This window comes from Triturus cristatus, chromosome 1_2 (genome assembly GCF_964204655.1).
Source record: "Triturus cristatus chromosome 1_2, aTriCri1.1, whole genome shotgun sequence".
NCBI lineage: Eukaryota > Metazoa > Chordata > Amphibia > Caudata > Salamandridae > Triturus > Triturus cristatus.
Genome location: NC_140580.1, coordinates 439,767,507 through 439,787,167, shown reverse-complemented (window position 1 = coordinate 439,787,167; position 19,661 = coordinate 439,767,507). Strand labels below are relative to the sequence as shown.

Here is a 19,661-nt window from a genome sequence, read left to right as displayed (position 1 = left end):
TTAACAGATCGTGGTAACGTGCACCAAAAGGGCATTTGGAGTTGTAAGGATGCGACAGCATGGGTAACATTTCCCTCAAAGAGGTCCTCTTGGGAATGGTATATTCACAAGCCAAGGTAGCGAAAGGTGTGGGGCTGCCAGTCCATCTGTGTGCCATTAAGATCAAAATGGGGATTAGGGACGTCAGATAGGAAAGGAAATAGACAGGTTTTCTCCCAGTTGACCCTCAACCCAGAATGAGATACAACATTTTCGAGAGTTGAGGCTATCGCAGCAGGAATGTCATGTGTGTCTCTGAGGTAGAGCAGTAGGTCATCGGCATATATTGTATACCATTCCCAAAGGTATGCTCCAGGGTTTGCTTCAATTTCGCAGCGCAATTGCTAGAAGCTCAGTTGCCCGGTAGAAAAGTAAGGGGGAGAGCGGACTGCCCTTCTGAGTACCTCCATGTATAGCTATTGGTTCTGAGATAAAGGAGCCTATCTTGACTCTACTGAACGGTTGGGTATACACTAATTTCGCTAATCGGAGAAAGCAATGGCTAATGCCATAGCGCAGCAACGTGTTAAAGAGAGAATCCCATTTCATTGAGTCAAAGGCCTTTTCTAGTTCTAAGACCATGCACCCAGTATGAGGTCAAGACTTTTGCGAGTAGGTCACAACTCGGAAGAAACGGCTGAGGTTGAGGGAAGCAGTACAGGTGGGAATGAACCCATTCTGATCTAAGTGGACCAAAGCCATGACCAAGGGTTCTAGGCGGTCTGTGAGGACTTTGGGAAAAATCTTATAATCAGTATTGAGCAAGGCCAGTGGTCTGTAAGAGCCCAGCAAGCTGGGATCCATGTTTGGTTTAGGAAGAGAGAGGAGAGTCTACTCTTGTAGGGAGGCAGAAAGACTGCATATGGGGAAGGCTTCCTCAAACCTTGTTAGTGGACGGGGAGCAAGAAGGGATGCATATGCTTTGTAATACTGTGGGCAGCCTGTCGGGCCTGTGGACTTGCCTGTGGCCAGCGCTCTGATCGCATCCTGAATTTTGTGTAACTTGATAGGGCTGTTGAGTTCGGCATGCTGTCTGCGGTAATGCAGGCTAACCGCATGGAGGAGTTTAAGGCATCCGGATGTGTATCAGAGACCGACTGATATAAACCTGTATAGTGATGTGTGAGCTCAGCATGTATGTTGTGCTGGGTGTAAAGGATGGGGCCTGTGGCAGAGCGGAGCACCGCTATGGGGTTTTGAGGCTAATCCAGATGGATGAGCCATGCCAGTAGCTGGCCAGATCTGTCGGCTGCGGCTTGTGTGCTGGCTGTGTGAGCTGCGTAGTTAAGACAATGCAGCCTTTCCTATAGCGTGGCGTGCATTCGTTGTGCATCTATTAATTGACTCACATGTCTGCGACTATTTGCTGCCCGACTCTTGTGGTCTAAAAGCATACGCTCGGTTTTAGGGATGTCCCTATTGAGTGAACACCGCATGGACCACTTTGTCCATGGGCATTGTCTGCGTTTTGTCACGTTGAATGCATCCCATTCAATAAATTTGGTTGTGGCTGTGCCAGCATTGTGCTCAAAATACTCTGCAATGGTCGAACCAAGTGAGGCTCAGAAAGTGTTGTCTTCAAGTGTCGTGTGCTGTACCCGCCAGGTAGGAACGGGAGGAGGGTCTACATCCCGTGCGAGCTGTAGTGTCTGAGGGTTATGATGGGTGTGTGTGCAACCCAGCTAGTCTGTAATGTAAGATAGACGGGAGCAAGGAGGAGATTCCATTTACCCTGTCTATGCGGACATGCAGGTTGTGCGGAGATAAGGGGGCATCCTTAATGGCCACGTGAGAGTAGTGAAGTGGACAAGGACACACAATCCTAATTAGGTTGGCATTCACAGAGGTTTAAACTTTGGGCACTCCCAAACCTATGGAAATGCACTTCCCACAGTTGTCTCAGCATTTAACTCGCAGCACAATGGATGGATCTGGGGTAAGTTTTGCTTGAAATTAGAAATCGCGCACTCCAGGGTTGGTCTATAAATGTTTCACTGCAAAAACCAGAATTGTAAATACAAAAATTAAATGACCACTTTTCTGTATTACCAGGCACATATAAAATATGTATCGCAAACACTGTGTACAGATAAGGTTACCATAAATTATGCACACATAGGGGGTTAGGAAAGTATGCACTAGGCATTAGTGTACAAGAATCCCAGGTGTGAATTTCAAGGAAACATGAATACTCCAAAGTAGTAAAATAAGTGTGAACCATTCATCTCATTGTTCATATGTTTGAGTAAAAATCTTGTTGAATCAGCCGCTATCTTATATTTCGTGAAGCAGGAATCAACCACGTCTCGCCCTATGACATTTTGAGCACTTTTTACCTTACCTTAGATCACACTCTCACTACTGTGTATCAGCACATTCCTTCGCCAACATTTTCCTTAGCAACCTCTTTTGTTGGTAGCAGGCGTTGGATGTGCTGATCACTGGACTGGAGACTGCTCAAAGCGTTCTGGCACACTAGAGCCAGCGACGTTTGGTTTACAGTCTGCAGCTCAGTGGAGCAGAAGGGGTTTCAGTCCCATCTGCGATCACAGAAACGCAGCGTACCACAAGGTACTTCTAAAACTTTGTGCCTGGAGGAGGGAGAGGCGGGGACAGTTTGAGTGGGTGCTGAGGTAATTAATTTTTTTTTTTACACCTTCATCCGTCTCTGTCACCAAACTACATCACTCTTACCAATGCCTCTCGTCTTCCACATCCAGAAGTTCTACACCTAAACTCACACAATTAACCGGGACACTGTTTAGCAGTGCCATTAACACTCATTTAACAGTGTTCCTCTAATTCTAAAAAGCAAATGTAAAATAGATTAAATAACTAACTTTAGTTCATCCTCACTGTGCATTTTTTTTACTTGTGTAGTTATGTTTTTTGTTTACGATTTGTAAACCTTTGGTTTGTCGGGTGTGTGTATAGTTATTTAAAAACTGAATTCAAGGAAATATTGAGTTGGTATCAACACTGGCTACAGTTCAAAACCTAAAAAGATGTGAAATTAGTAATTAGAAGTATCTAATATTTTAGTGTAGTTGCTTCAGCTGTGTGTCTTGTTTTGGTACAGAAAACGTCCAATGTTGTATTCTTGTGTTAAAACCTTTTTTGGGACCCTCTATACTTTGCCCCTCCACCCTAACCAAAGTGCGGCAACTGTGGCAGGCTGAATATTGAATGTTTGAAGTTTGTATCTATGTTTTCCTCAAGTTTGATGCAAATTCTTCATGATTTCGGCTCAAAGTTTTTAGCGATTCAATAGTGAATTTACTTTCGCATGTTTTGTTTACCTTAACTGCAAAAGTTTGAATGCTGCACTCTGTTGTGTGTTTAGTTTTACTGTTTTTAACTGTATACTGTTCTTAACCCATTCGCTGCTAGGCCTCCCCGTGCTAAGCCTTTTTTGGGGCTATTTTGGGGTATTTTGTACTTAGGCCCCTTAACTTTCTGTCCACATAAGGTAACCACGTCAAATTTGCTTCCTTATTTTCCCCAACATTCTGAGAATTCTGAAGGTACCCAGGGTTTGTGGATTTTCCCTGGAGGGGACTGAGGAAGTAGTCAAGATACAGGTATTTTTTTTGTAAAAATGGGAAAAAGTTGCTGCAGAAGAAAACGTCATTTTTTTTTCACTGCAGTTGTATCAAGAAAGGGTTTGCGGTGCTAAAAGCATCATCTTCCCAGCTTTCAGGAACAGGCAGACGTTTGTATGAAAACCAAATATTTTCTTACCCAGAATCCCCTGCAAACCTAAAATTTAGATAAAAAAAAAAAAGAAACAACAAATTTTCCTCACATTTCTGTGTGGTATCAGCGTGCTAGCACAAATTCCCTACTACCCAGCATTCCCCTCGGTTTACCGATAAAATTGATACCTCACTTGTGTGGGTGGCATTCCCCTCGGTTTACCGATAAAATTGATACCTCACTTGTGTGGGTGGGCTAAGTGCCTGCGACAGGGAAGGGCCAAAAACAATGAGAAATTGAACGGGCACCAAGACGTGTCCATAATGGCAGTTTTTTTAAATACGTTTTAAGGCTGACTCTGCTTTGGGCACCCACACAAGTAAGGTATAATTTTTATCAGGCGATCGAGTGAAACACTGGGTGGTAAGAAATTTGTGCAGGCGTGATGGTCCTTTAACTTTCCCACACAGACACGTGAGGAAAATGTGACTTTATTGCTAAATTTGAGATTTGCAGAAGATTCTGGGCAAGAAAACGCTGGAAGATCCACACTGCCAGCCAAGCGCAAGTCCAAACACACTCACTGCCAGCCAAGCGCCAGTCCACACACACTCACTGCCAGCCAAGCGCCATTCACGCACACTGCCAGCCAAGCGCCATTCACGCACACTGCCAGCCAAGCGCCATTCACGCACACTGGCATCCAAGCGCCATTCACGCACACTGGCATCCAAGCGCCATTCACGCACACTGGCATCCAAGCGCCATTCACGCACACGGCCACCCAAGCGCCAGTCCACGCACACTAGCAGCCAAGCATCAGTCCATGGATGTCTCCCAGCAGGCGCCAGTCCACACACAACCAGGCAAAAACCAGTACATGCAGACAGTCTGCCGAACTCCTGTGTGTGTGTGTGCACACACACACACACACACACACTCACTCACTCACTCACTCACTCACTCACTCACTCACTCACTCACTCACTCACTCACTCACTCACTCTTTCACTTTCACTTTCACTTTCCTTGGTATCTAGTGGTTCTTTGCTTCATTTGGGGCAGATGAGTCTAAAAATATTGCCCATCTGCCCTCAAGGGGGTCATAAACGTCAAAAATGTGTGCCTAAAAAAAGGGGAGCAATGCTTTTCTACGGGCCGCTCCCTGACATGCCCATAAACAAATCCCTGGTGCCTAGTGGGCTTTCTGCCTCCATCGGGGCGGGCTGATTGAGTTTAATAACAATCATTTGCCCCCCAGGGGGAGCAGAAAGAGTGTACCCATTTCTGGGGGGCGGTGAGGGTATCAACATGCCCTTTCTGGGCAACCCCCACCCCTACATAAAGTAAAAATTGTTCCTGGTGTCTAGTGGGCATTCTGCCCCCCTCCCGGGTTCAGATCGGAGGCTGTTGCCCATATCGGCCTCCCAGGAAGGGGCAGAATGACTGTGCCCATTTTTTGTGTGGGGGTGGTTGGGGCATCAGCATGCCCCTGTAGGGCAGCCCCCACCCCTGCACAAAGAAAAAATAGTCCCTGGTGCCTAGTGGGATTTTTGCCTCCTTGGGGGCTTGACATGGGGCAGAAAGACTGTGTGCATTTGTTTTGGGAGGTGGGGGCATGAGCATGCCCATTCTGCCCATGCCAATTCTGGGCAGCCCCCATACTTACACTAAGGAGAAATCAAGATCAAAGGCTATTGCCCTGACATGCCCCCCGGGGGGGGGGGGGGTAGAAAGACTGTGCCCATTTTTTGGGGGGGGGAGGGTGGGTGTTGAGGCATTGGCATGTCCATTCTAGGAAGCCCCTACACTAAGAAAACAAGCATTGGTATAGCCAATAGGTCTCGCTTTTGGGACCTTATAAGTATTTAGTTATGCAGCACAATATCCTTGGTGGAACAACATCAACTGTTGCATGGCTAAACACTTAAGTCCCAAAGGCAAGAACTATTGGCTATGCCAGTGCTTGTTGTGGGATGTGACAATGGCATATAACAGCCAATCTAGAAGTAGATTGTTGATTGCTTTAGACCTACAGGAGATGGACACATCTGTTATGGAATATTTTCATAGCATAAAGATGTGAATGGACCAATGAATGGAGCCTAATAGGTGCAAATCTTATATTGGTTAATGGTTATCTTAAACCGCAGTGCAAATGATACACATGTCAAGAACGAAGTAGATGCAGTATCTGATCTAATTCCTACATGTGCCCTTTACCGCAAAACGGGTCATGCTATTTTAATAGAGCTGGCTTTGAAGTTTGCACCAAAAGCTATGGTTTCTGTGCTAGCTGGTCTTAGACATATCTCTCTTTGCATGCATCAACAGGGGTTGGCCCAAAGAGGTGGAGGCAGTGGAATGGTTAACTTTCACTTCTGTTTGTGCCACATTGTGGAGCTTTGTGGTGCATGCGCGCCTACGCAGACCTGTAGTAAATATGGGCCCTGGTATCAAATCTGTGGCACAAAAATACCAAAGGCCCAGGTAACCTGCTACTACGACCTTTATTAGGGTAAATCACCTTTTGCTCATATCATAACTATCATCACTGGAAATTAAAATTAGGAAATCGGAATGAAATATACATCGTACATTACAACCGAAAGTGGGAAATGGGAAATACACAAGAGGCAAGTAAATGAAGGTTGTATAAAATATATGTGAAGCAAAAGAAGTTAAAATATGAGAATTCTACAGAAGAATATATTGAGGATTGTGAGATTACACAACAAACAGAATGTATTGGGAACTCAATAATGACTTTGAGGTGAATCCCTTATTTGTCAGAAAAACTGCTGCCTAGTACAAGACTGTGGGTCCACCTTGTCCTCCTTGCCGACAGGACTTAGAATATGGTCAAAATGCCTCAACAGCTATTTTTCAAGTGGTCTAGATGAAATTGAGAGCATAAGAACTTTTACTGAGGTGCCCCTTACTGTGCTGACTTGAGAAGCACAGCACTGAAGTGTGAGAGCATGCACTGGATTAACATGGAGGGCTGACAGTTTAAGTGATAATTAGAAGGTTGCAAAGTGTATCAAAAGGCCTTATGAAGGAAACCCAATTTGACCAGGGAGGAATTTCTACCATATAATGTGGTGTCCTTTATATACGGCAGGTATTTAAGGCAAATTTTAAAAGAGCCACAAGTAAATGGTAGTTATGTAATTCCTGCTTTTCTTTAAGGATAACATTGTGTAATAACGCTTACTGACCCTAACGAGGTGTTGAAGTTAAAATGCAATGTCAGAACACAATAAATGACACACAAATGAGATACTCTTTATTGTCATTGCCCTGGATCTGGTTGTCCAATTGGCCTGCTGTGAGAAGTTGGCCTGGCATAGGCTGTCCCCTAGTTATAGGGGACACCTTGCACCAGTCCAATTCGACTCTTATGGTGATAGGTTAAAGACAACGTTTAAAGAAAGCTATCCTAGTGGTAGCTGTGGAGAGCTGCCTTCAGGCTAAGTCTTGAAGGAGTGTTAAGCTTATTGTTTTACCATAGATAACCTCTTGAATAAACAAATGAAAGAGTAGTCCACACAGGTATATATGTAAAATATATGTATTTATTCTAGGAATAACCCCACTAGTCTCTTTGAGGCTAGAGGTGAAGATACAATTCAAACAAGCATTGATAGTTACAATAAATAGCACTGGAATCACAAGGCCCCAGGGGGGGACCAAACCATATATCAAAAAGTGGTATAAGAACCACGACAATTCTACAGACAATGCCTAGGGCTTAGGGCATTTAGGGTCGCTAGCCCCTTGTGAAACCACCCAAGGTAGTGAGGAAGGGGACCCACGGGAGACGCGTGCAGTGACTAAAGTTACTGTCGGGATCTCTATTATAGCCTATGGAGAATGTCGCGGTTAAATTTTACAAGTTTAAAAACACTTCTAGCAGGAGTTCAAGATCAACACTTTAGAGTTAAGCTTTTGAAGGGCCCACACCCACGAGAGTACCGAGGTACCACTGTTACCTGCCCCAGGGAAGCCAGGTGCATAGGTCGTTTTCGATGTCGGGCCGCGGGCTGATTTTCAATGGCAAAACGTGAAGAACTGCTGCTAGCCAAAAGCGTCGTTGTTGTCGGGAAGAATGAAAATGTAGATCTTGTAGAGAAGGACCTGAAAGCAGAGGGGACAGAGTCTGGGTCACGGCACAGTGACCAGGGGGCTCAAGAGAAGGAGCCCTTCAATGTTGGGTGCTTCCAGGTGGAAGAGGTGTAGCTTGGATCGTCCGCCACGGGGTCCAGGAGGCGTCCAGGAAGGCCAGCTTCAGGAGGGCGACTGTCCCACGAAGGATGAGGGTTGCTGCGGTGTTAGTGTCCGGATTGGATCCACTAAGCCTTGGCAACCGCAACCCACGCAAGAAACACAAAGCAGCTACTGGTGCAGACCCATGAGGTCTCCAGCGAGGACACTGAAGAGCAGGCCTGGAGCAACCAGGGGAACTCTTGGAATCGAAGATTGACCTCCGCTAGGGCCCACAAGTCGAGAGACAAGGGACCGCGGGAGGCAGCAATTTGGCGTGCGTAAAGATGCGCCCACGGGTCGCCGGAGCGGGCTAGGGCGTTGATCTTTGGCACAGATGATGCTGAGAGGTTGGCTCAATAATGGGCCAAAGCACAACTTCCCCACTCGTCGGGGTCGGGTGCTGTGCAAGAGGTGGCCGTTGTCCTGGGGTATTGGGGATGTCGGCACCCACGGGGTCCACGGTGCAGAGCTTTGCTGTGCACACTCACTGGCCGCTGGGATGCTTGGAAACCCCCCTCAAGGTAGGAAAGAGTCGTCGATGTCCGAAGGAGCAGCGAGGTTCCAACCGGGTCACCTGCAGTGTTTCAGGTGCCTGCCAAGCAGGGGGGTAACTCCTTTACCCCAAGGGAGATTTCTTCAGGTAGCTGTACGGCAGCAAGTCGAAGGTCAAGACTGTGAAGTTCAAGAATAATCTGAGGCTCTGGGGACCCAGTATTCACCTTTTTCCAAAGATTAGGGGAGTGTCCAGATCAGAGCCCACCAATAAGAGGTCAGACGGGAAAGGGTGGCTACACCCTCTCCCCTTTGTGTGTTTCCCACCAGGGCAGGGGACAGGATGCCCCTAAACCGGTTCCAGGCTGTGTATGCAGAATGTAGGCACTGGAGAAGCCTACGTGCAACTCTGAAAGGTATCCTATGGTGCACCCACCCAGTTCCAATCCACATAGTCTGTCTGGCGAGGTGGGAGCACCTCCCTGCAACAGGATCCCTATTGTCCAGCTGCCGTGGCTGGAGTTCTGCCCAGCAACAGGCAGCCAGTCGTGTGGGTGGCGGGTAGCATCCATTTTGTACTTCGCGTGCACTTTTAAATTGGTGTCTAAATTCTGCCGCTTTTCCCATATCGCCCCTCTAGCAGAGGGGAATCATGCCCTCCGCCCCATGGCTGGATTAGGGGTATGATTCCTACATGTTTGACACCAAACACGATATGGTTCTGTGTAGCCATTCTCAAGTTATCACGCTATTGCGGTTAAGAGTATATGGTATGGCTACACTACAAACAACCCAGTAATGGATTTTACGAAGGTTGCAGAGGGGCCCTACTCAGGTAGGGGTCCCCCCTCACACATATCTCAGCACCCTGCCTTGTAGGATTAGCAAGGCCTGCTCTAGGGGTGACCTATGAGGATATATGTGTTGTATTAAGTGGGATATAGGATACCTATATCCCTGTAAGGAGTGCAATCACCACCTTACCCAGACTACAGTAGTGGTCTGGTGGTGTCATTTGGTATGGCTGTCCCAGGGGTGGCACAATAAGTGCTGCAGCCCCTGGTAGGCCTTTGAGGGACCCATGCCCTGGGTACCTAGGGTACCATCTACTGGTAGGGTGTCTTCAGTATCCAATTGGAAGGTACCTAGGGTACTCACATCAGTTTAGAGAAGAAGCAGATAGGCTGGGGTCCTGGATAGCAGGGCCACAGCCTGGCTAGTGTCATAAAACAGTCAAAACATCAGCAAAAAGTTGGGGGCAACTATGCAGTCGATGCCACTCTCCTACACCTGCATTGTAGATTTTATATTCAAATTTGAAGTAGAAGTTGAGATGAATGTCCCGAGACTCACAAGCGGCAACGTCATGGATTTTTCAAAAAGTAATATTTTACTTATTTTAGGAACAGACAGCATGTTTTATAAAGCAATGCCCAGCATGTAGGTAGTGTTGTCTTGGTGCTGTAAGGCTCCACCACTAACTAAGCCGAAAGGAAATGATGAATGTGGGTGTGTAGTCCCTTTTCTGTCTCGTCAGAATGTCACCTTTTATCACTTGTCCGAGAAGGAGCATCAGCGCTGTGCACTGAAAGACGACCAGCATCCTGCCCTGGCCATTAAGGTGATCTGCTCGGGCATCCTGTTTGCAAGGCTTCTAAGAGTTGAAAGTCACCCATTACGGCCTCAGCCTTCGGCTACCGGTGAGCAGAGCTCCCGCGCACCCTTCAACTGTGAAGGTAATAGAGCAGAACAGCATCGGCTTCCAGAGAAAACATGTACTGGTGAAAAGACAAGATTGGGCAGAGTCAGATAGACAAAAAAAGGTGGGAGAGGCGGAAGGAAAAGCTGCGTTAAAAGGAACAAAAACACTCACGGGGTAGAACCAATCCAAGAGTAGAGGAACCAAGATGACGAGCAAAGGTCTTCGTATTACCCCGGCATTCAAAACAGCAAGCAATGGCCGCGAGCAAAAAGAAAACATGCGCCCGCGAGTTGTGTGTGTGCACGCACGCGCGCGAGCGAGGGAGAAGGAGAGGCATTCGAGAGGCGGAGCGAGGCGCGCGCGCTTTTGCGCGTGACCGCAAGCGCTAGGCCAGCCGAAGCCTGGGGTAGCACTTTTAAAAGCACACTACAAAATTTCTCGCAGACCAGCGCATGCGCTGACTCAGCGAGACCTAAAAAGTAATCCCTGGTGCCTAGTAGGCTTTCTGCTCCAGAGGGGAGGGGGGCAGCTCGGGGCTACGGGATGCAGAGAGACGTCGGTCCCTTTTATGTGGGGGTGGGGGCACAGCCATGCCCATTGTGGGAAGCCCCCACCCCTCTTTGATTATAACAAAAAATCCTATAATAACCCCCATGGGGCAGAAAGTCTGTCCCATTTGTGTTTGGGGGGGGGTGGAGGCATTGGCATGCCCATTTTGGGCAGCCCCCACCCCTATATATTGTAAAATAATCCCTGGGGACTAGAGTGTGAGGCTGATCAGGGTCTAGTGGTCCCTCTGCCCCACTTTAGTTCAATTTATTTTTGTGGGGGTATGGTCTTGCCCATTGTGGGCAGCCGCCACCCCTCTTTTATTATTAAGAAAAGAAAATCCACGGTGTTTAGTGAGCTTTCTGCCACACTGGGGGCAGATCAGGCGTAATAACCCCCATCTGCTCCCCAGGGCCAGATCATGAGCCTTCATGCTCATGTCGTGCAAAACATGAGCGCGGCGTCCGTGAAGCGGGTGCCGTGCTGATACACGAGCACACCAGTGCTGATACACGAGCCAAGGGAAAGCAAAAACAAGAGTTTGCAGGAAGGAACATTAAAAAAAAAAAAAATAAATAAAAAAAAAAATAAGACCACACGGAATAGGGGCAGTCCCCTGGGAGGGTCTGGAACACCAAAAGGTGGGACTAATTAAGCATATCCATCTAACAAAAGCAGGCATTTACGAACTGCACGAACAGGAGCCAATAGGAAAGATGGGAGGTTCTTCAAACTCATATCTAGATAAAACATGCCTCGCAGAGCAGCGACCATTAAAAAGGACACCCCTCTGCTGTAAGCAGCGGAGGAATTTCCTGGTTGTGTGCGGAAGACGATCTGGTTCTGTTCCCAGCACATGAACACCATGGCTGAGGACGCATGGAACCGGTTGACCTATCTTACACACGTTTAACCTATAAACTTGCAGGTTTAAGTGAAACATTTACCCTGTGTTCAGTGGAAATTATCGCACTTAATTTTGCTAAAAGTAGGACTTTTATGCTTATTGGTATTCTTTAGACTGCATTTAGGGGTCAGCAAGTTGGCAAGCAGTTTTCTCTGTGGTTTGTCACGACCATGTTTGCAGCATATTGACCTGTAATGCTATTTGTACCTAATTGGTAAACCTTCAGAAGACTCTGCATGATTGTAACACATACTGCACAAATAAAATGTTTCCAAAAATACATAATGCAATATTTCTTCAATATTGCTAAATTCATCATCACAGAATTTACTATATCGCATGATGCTGCGTTCTCACAGCCTTGATTTAGTTTACATTTAACTTTAATTGTTAAAATGTACAATGTAATAGATTTTAGAATTTTTCTTTCTGTATTACAATTAATAGAACGCTGTAGGTTTGTAAGAGTACCACACAAGGAACAAATCCCTTCATAGTTGGATAGCCGCCTTATCAAAATATCATATATTTTTTCCTATAATGACAATTTGGAATCAAATTAAGATAAAATTGCTTACTGGTGACTTCATTCACCCATCTCTACATATCGTAGAACTGTTAACGAGTGAGGGCTGCACGACTTGCTTCATTTGTAAATAAAATAAAAAAATGTAGGGTTCTTTTAATTAAGCTAAAAAAAAAAAATCTTGATAAATGTCTTTAATACTTTTTTTTAGTGAATTGGTAGACATGATCAGCAGTAAATCTTCTGACCACATTAAACTGTTTGATACAGAATGAAAGATCATTTGTTTCAATTTAAGAGGCCCAAGTAAACCTATGGCTTCTTGATTATGCAATAGAAGGCCGAAGTGAAGTAGCCACATGGGAGCACTGTAGTTGATAATTGGTGATACTTTAATCATTTAGGCTTTGCTCACTGGGCATACAGCAGCCACCGTCATTTGGTCTATGTTTCCCACTGGTCTGAGTGCTAACACCAGTTAATGCCTGGTGTAGAAGGTGTTATATGTTGTTAATTGCCAATTCCCATATGGTCTTGAATCAAACGTGAGTATACCTAATGGGAACGGCAATTAATAGCTGTTAAGATCTGACAGAATGTGGGCAGTAAGGCTAATAGCACAATTTTCCTAATCTCGTCCAACTGAGACCTGTTAATTTACATCCCTACTTAGCACTTTCCTTGAACATAAACCGAAGTAGTCAGTGGCAGCATTGTAAGCAGACTAGTTGCCTCAGGTAATCTCAGCATTCTATACAGGATGCTAATTATTGTTAATTTGCACTAGTGAATTCATCAAAAGTTTCCTAGAACAAAGTCTGGTTTCGAAGCATGACTTCAGGTTAAGGTTATATTATTGCTGTCTGTCCCAAAATATTGATCGGCTTTCATCTCTTTTAACCTGCTGTCATTTAGATATCCACTTCTTTGCATGCCAAGCACACACCACCTGGGATTTCTCAAATTTATGTCGATGTATATGCTCTGCTGAAGTATTGAAATTGATGGTTTGACGCAGTAGAGTAACAAGAGAACAGAAATGATCAGCATTGAATTTTAAGGTTGCAAAGATTAAATGAGAGTGGTGCCAGTACATACAAAAACGCAGTTGAAACTTTGACAGCAGATAAAAGTAGTGGAACGTTTGGAGCAACTCGGTAGTATCGCACCTGCTGTGTTGTATGCTCTTGAACCTCTAGGAAACAAGAATGAACCCTATTTTGTATCTTGACTTCAGAAAACATGGACGGCGTTTCTGGGGTTGTTATTGTTATCTCTTTTGTTATTATCATTATCTTGTATTTGTCACTGGTGCAAAGCTTCATAGCGCTGTTGGCCTAGTCTGTAGACGCCTGAATGAAGGGTGCTGTCCCTTGCAGGAAAGGACACCTGCCTACAGTGATATCTGGAACTGTGCTTTAGTTGTGCCTAGGCTTGTCTCATGGAAACGTGTATTTTGGACCTCTGAGTCTCTGTAGCCTTACACCTGTCAATATTTTGACTTTAAAACAAGACGGTTTCCAAAATGTTTGCCCATGAAAGCTTTAAACGAATTTTACAGAATAATTATTGTATGCATGCGTTTGCAGTGTTAATGTAATGGTAGATGCATTCATACATTTTGTTGTTAATGCGGGGCTTCGAAACGCAAACGTTGTTTGCCTTTTTCTATTGTAGTAACCCTGAATCAAATCTAGTTCGCAGATTTGCCACAATGAAAGTTTGTTTTACCGCACTGAAAGAATCTTTTGTTTGCAATGTTTGGTTCTTGTCATCGCCTTGTGGTCCTTGCTGATCATAGACAATTGTTTGAAACATTGCGGTTTGCGCATAAACAAACATGTTCCTTCGGGTATTTAGGCTGGCTGCCTTGCTAGCGTTTAACTCGTCATTTTTCTTACAAAAAAAGTATGCATGCTATCGTTTTCTAAGGTGAGACGTAGTGGTTTCTGCTTACTACACTGTGGCAGGTTATCTAGGCAGTTAGTTGGTCGGAAATAAATTCCTCTTTTTGCCTCTTGACTGTTGACCTCTGGTAGACTGGACACTGCTTAGCATTCTTCGCTGATGATGACCAGCGAGTGGAAGGGACAATAGGTACTCTGAGAAAAACCGAACTGTGGAAAGGTCACCAAAACTAAGACACAATTTTAGATTTTTTTTAAAATTTCCAAAAGATTTTATTGCATAAAACATGGTTCATAGAAAGAATGATATTTATTTACTTATTTCTTTTTGATTAAATTGATCTGATCTTGTACTGTATAATAACACCTTCAAGAAGAATAGCATGGCTCTCTGGCTGACAGCTACTAGTGTATACAGTGCCTAACTTGTACAAAATGAGTGCCCAAAGGTCTGTGCAGAAGCCTGCGGCCGGCGTTATTAAATGTCTGCGCTTCACATACCAAGGATTTCGAAAAATAAGTGCCGATCCCCAAGATTGACATTTGCCTCCCATAGGCAACAAGTGTTGTTATGTTAGCTGGGTTTATAAAGCGCACAGCTGCCTCAGCAAAAAGGTGTCCCGGCACTAACAGTAGAGGAGCAGAAACAAAAGAAGGGCTCAAGCGGAAAAAAAAAGGAAAAAGAAAGACAGGAGAAAAAAGGATTACACCACAGGAAAAAGGAAGGTCTTGATGGCTTTGCGAAAGGTCAGCAGGCTATCTATACTACGAATGTGAAGAGGCAGCGAGTTCCATAGTTAAAGACTGCCCCCCCCAATCCGGAGACGTTTCACACGGGGAATCGCCACTAAGTGTTGCCCCATGGAGCGAAGATGGCGACCAGGCACATAAGGTGTCAACCAATTGGCCAGAAGTCCAGGAGATGCGAATTTAAGAATTTTAAAAGATAGACAAAGAGCCTTGAATTCGATTCGCCTAGCTATAGGCAGCCAGTGTAATTGACAGAGAGCAACCGCTGATGCGCACCTACGCGGAAGCCCCAGCAGAACTCTGGCAGCAGCATTTTGAACTCGATGTAGGCGCACCACCTCAGCCTGGTTAGCTCTGAGGAGGAGCGAGCTGGCGTAGTCAAGTCTTGACCGGATCGCCGCCTGGAAAATAAGCTGAAGGGTGGGTGGGTCGAAGAACCCCAACATGGGTCTAAGACCCCGAAGAAGAACGAAACAGGTCCCAGCTACCTTCTTGGTGTGGTCTAGAAAACTGAGGGAGGTGTCCATCCAAACTCCCAAGTTTCTAACCACTATCTTGGGGATAGGCATACTGCCGAGAGTGGATGGCCACCATTGCTCACTCCACAGGCTCCTGTTCTTCCCCCACCAACAACACCTCGGTTTTATTAGCATTGAGCTGGAGGCAGTTAGAGTTCATCCACTCCGCGACTGCCGCAAGGCCGCCTCTAAACTTAGAAGCGTCCTGCATAGAATCGTCGGAGAGGGCCACCACCAGCTGTGTGTCGTCGGCGTAGGAGACCATAGAAAGACCTTTGTCCCTAGCCACCACCGCATGGGGTTGCACGTACAGATTGAAAAGTACTGGACTCAAAGCAGAACCCTAAGGAACCTCCTGCCCAATTCCCTGGACACAAGAAAGAAATGGCGGGGTGGTCACTTGGAAGGTTCTCCCTGACAGGAAAGATCTAAAACATTCCAAGGCTAAGCCAACGACACCTGCCTCCTCCAGATGGCGCAAAAGAATGCTGTGGGAAACAGTGTCAAATGCGGCGCTGAGATCTAACAATATCAATGCCGCCGTGTGCCCTGTGTCCAGAATGGTACGCAGATGTTTAGACACAGCCAAGAGAGCCGTCTCCGTGCTGTGGGAGGGATCCAGGTGCCATTACTTTTAATCAACCCAGTTAAGATGTTATTGACATGAGCCTCAGTGATCTTAGCTACCCAAGGTAGGAGAGAGATGGGGCGGAAGTTTTCCAACTTCGTCGGGTCCAGCGATGTTTTCGTCAATAATGGGACCACCATGGCTTGCTTCCATGTCTCAGGCACCACCGCGGTAGCAAAGGAGGAGTTAACCTGCATTAAGGGGCCAGGAGCACAGAGAGAGAGTCTCTAAAGTGGGCGGGCTTCAAAGGGTCGACTGGGGAACCCGATTTGATTTTACCGCACAGCAGAAAAAAAGTCTTCCTGAGAGATGGAAGGAATAGTCTCCAAAAGAAGTGCGGGGAATGACCCACGAGGGGTAGTGGAAGAGGGAGGAAGCAACGGGAACGACTTGTAGATCGTATCCACTTTGTACACAAAATAAGTTGCCAAATCTTCACACAGTTGCTTAGAGCCGATCACCGGAGTAGTCGGGTTTTTTCTAACTCTAAGATCCTTAATCATTTTAAAAATACATTTAGATGGATTTTGACTAAGTTTAATTTCCTTAGCAAAATAAGCTGCCCGGACAGAATGTATAGTCCTGTGATAACTTTTAATTGCAGCCTGATAACCGGCTTTGGCCCCGAGATCATAGTCCTTTCTCCAGATACGCTCCAACCTTTTACAAGATTTACGGATCTCAGCTAGGCGTTCATTGTAAGTAAGCACTGGGTTTACCCAGCTTTAGTTTCTTAAGCATAACTGTAGTCGATTTTGTATTTTCCTCTTGAAGGTTCTTTGAAGTGTGACTTATTGAGGGACCTAGAGGGAGCTACTAAGGATATTACATTCTTTTTTTCCTAAAGATTACTTAATCGTGTATGGTGATCTTATTGCCAAATGTACTGCTACGTAATAAGTGAGATCACAAGAAATCAATTTGCGGGCTGGCAGATCCATTATGCTGCATTTTAAACCCACCCTGTAAACTGACAGACTGAAAATGGTTAGTATCCATGGTGCCTGAAGTCTCAGCAAATTGAAAGGTAAAGTAAAAAGATGTCACCCCTATAACTAGTCAAGTCTTTGGTGCTTCAATCCTTGTTTATTATACTTTTTCTTAAAAGCAAATACTTTGATGGGTGCCTTCACCACTTGTTGATACAAAAATCTTGTAGTGACACTAATCCTCAGATGTTTGTGACGTTACCTGGTTAGAAGGACAGTGTGAGGTCAAAAGAAAGGCAAACATGTTCTACAAGCCTGTGTGAGTGTTTTTATTAGACTTGGCTTTTTCAGCTGGTTTACCCCCTAGACTTTTGGCCTCCTGTTTTTTAACCTGTTTTTTGGGGGGTTTTAAGACTGGGCACTTTACCATTGCTAATCCGTGCTAAAGTACCTATGCTCTCTGTTAGAACCGGGATTCTCTAGTTGGCTGAGGTAGGTACCTTAGTCCAAATAGAGACCCTTGCTTCTAAGTCAGGGAAAGGAAGGACACCTTCTCAGATAGCCCCTGCTCACCCCCTCTGTAGCTTGGCACAAGCATCCAGGCTTATCTTTAAGACAAATGTGTAAAGTATTTGCAACCACGCTCTCAGCAACCCAATGATGACCCCACAGATGGACTCCACACGAGTTTCATAATTTTTTTAATATGTTTATATAAAAAGATATACGATGAGACCACACAATAAAAATCCAACATATGCGTATTTATAATATTTCTCCTGGCCGGTTATTAGGCCAGCCAGCCCTTGTAGGTTCTTGCAGTATTAATGAGCAATTCTAGATGATCCTATGCAGTCCTAATGCAATGCTATACAGTTTGTAATTCAAGAATCAGGCATTTCGTAATGTAAAAATAATGCAGTTCGTAATGCCAAAATAATGCAATCCGTAATGCAACAATCAGGCAGTTCGTTATGCAAAAATAGTGCACTGCGTAATGCAACAATCAGGCAGTTCGTAATGCAAAAATAATGCAATGCGTAATGCAACTATTGGGCAGTTCGTAATGCCAACAGTAATGTACTCCGGCACCGATCACGGTGCTCTGGACGGTCTCTATGCCACTCTTACTGACTCGTGGTCAGCTTCTGCCAAAATATACCCCCAACATAGGGATGGTGGAAAACAACGTGCGGCTCCACACTCCGGCCCCGGTACTGCCATTCATCGGCAAGTACGGGCCGCGATACGAGCTTGAGCAGAGGCTGGCGCTGCGAGAATGGGGAAAGGCCGAGAGTGTTTCTCTCGGAGCCCGCACCCCGCCGGCGACACACGCACACTCGCTGACCGTTACCTGGGGGGTGCGACCTCACTCTCACGACTTGGGCCTCTGATGCGACTTCGTTGATTTTGGGCAGGCTCGGGCTGGCGGCACAGCTCCTCTGGGGATGCCGGTCCGGGCTGATGGCATGTTGTTTTAATCTTTGCTGTTTGTGTGTGTGTGTGTGTGTGTGTGTGCGCGCGCTCACATTTGGTGAGAGGGGGCTCGAGCTGTGTTCAATGCTCGAGGGGGATTCGCCAGCGCACTTCATTTAAGGTCAGCGGTCTAGTTGCTGACGCGACCAATCGGCTCAAATATCGCCAATGACGCTTCCTCGTTTGGCACCTCGTCTTTAGTAAGAGCACTTCTCCGAGTAAGGGGCTGCTTCGCATTACTGGTCATTCTTTTTAACTGAAGTTGTTTTAATCTTTTCTGTTACTGTGTGTGTGTTTGTGCTCACATTTAGTGGGAGGGGGCTCGAGCTGTGTTCAATGCTCGAGGGGGATTCTCCAGCGCAATTCATTTAAGGTCACCGGTCTAGTTGCTGACATGGACGCGACCAATCGGCTCAAATATCGCCGATGACGCTTCCGCGCAGCGGACGCGCCACCAGCGCGCCAAAGGCAAGCCCATCTGCACCCGTCCGTGCCAGAAGTGGCCCAGGGGCCAGACTCCCTGCTAAACTCCCTCCTGCCAGTCATACGTATATGAGGGAACAGCTCTTCAAATTCAGAGGTACGTTTATGAGAGAGTGTCTCCATCACATGCCCGCAGATAGGATGAGCCCTCCTTGTTCTTATTGTAATTTTAAATTTCCCCCCACTCTCTCACCACTGGGAAAGATGGATAAGGATAATGATATTAAAATGCTACTTGTGAATTGTCGCTCTTTATCCAAACATGCTATTGAGATACACTTACTTATTGAGGAGAACAGCCCGGACGTACTATTTATTACTGAAACGTGGCTCAACAAGGATTCTAATTTTGCTATCGTTTGAGCTTGACCCCCTAATTATGTTATTTGCTATCGTTCACAAAAATAATTTCAGTTGTAGGTCCACAATTAACCCTCTACCTCATTGTGAAAGCTTAGCTTTCTCAATCAGTTTTTCTTCCACCAACACTTTCTCCGGAATCTTAATATACCGCTCTCCTGGGGTATCATCTAATTTTTGTAATGAGCTTCCAGATATCGTCGCTAATCTGGCGAGCCCCCTTTCTAATTTCTCCATTATGGGTGATTTTAATTTACATCTCGATGAACTGTCCTCTAACGCCATTCTGGAGTTCATCGAAGGCCTGAACACCTTCCAACTCAAACAAAAAGTGACCGGCCCTACCCACGATCGTGGGCACCTGCTTGATCCTGTTTTTTCTAATTTGCAAAATCTCACGGTAACGGACCTTACTCCGATTCCTTAGTCC

The 19,661-nt window shown here is 45.8% G+C and overlaps 1 long non-coding RNA gene across 1 annotated transcript in view; it reads left to right on the top strand.

The window, feature by feature from the left end:
* LOC146867451 (uncharacterized) overlaps positions 1-19,661 on the top strand; it is a 50,708-nt gene that overhangs the window by 13,626 nt on the left and 17,421 nt on the right. The window lies entirely within an intron of this gene.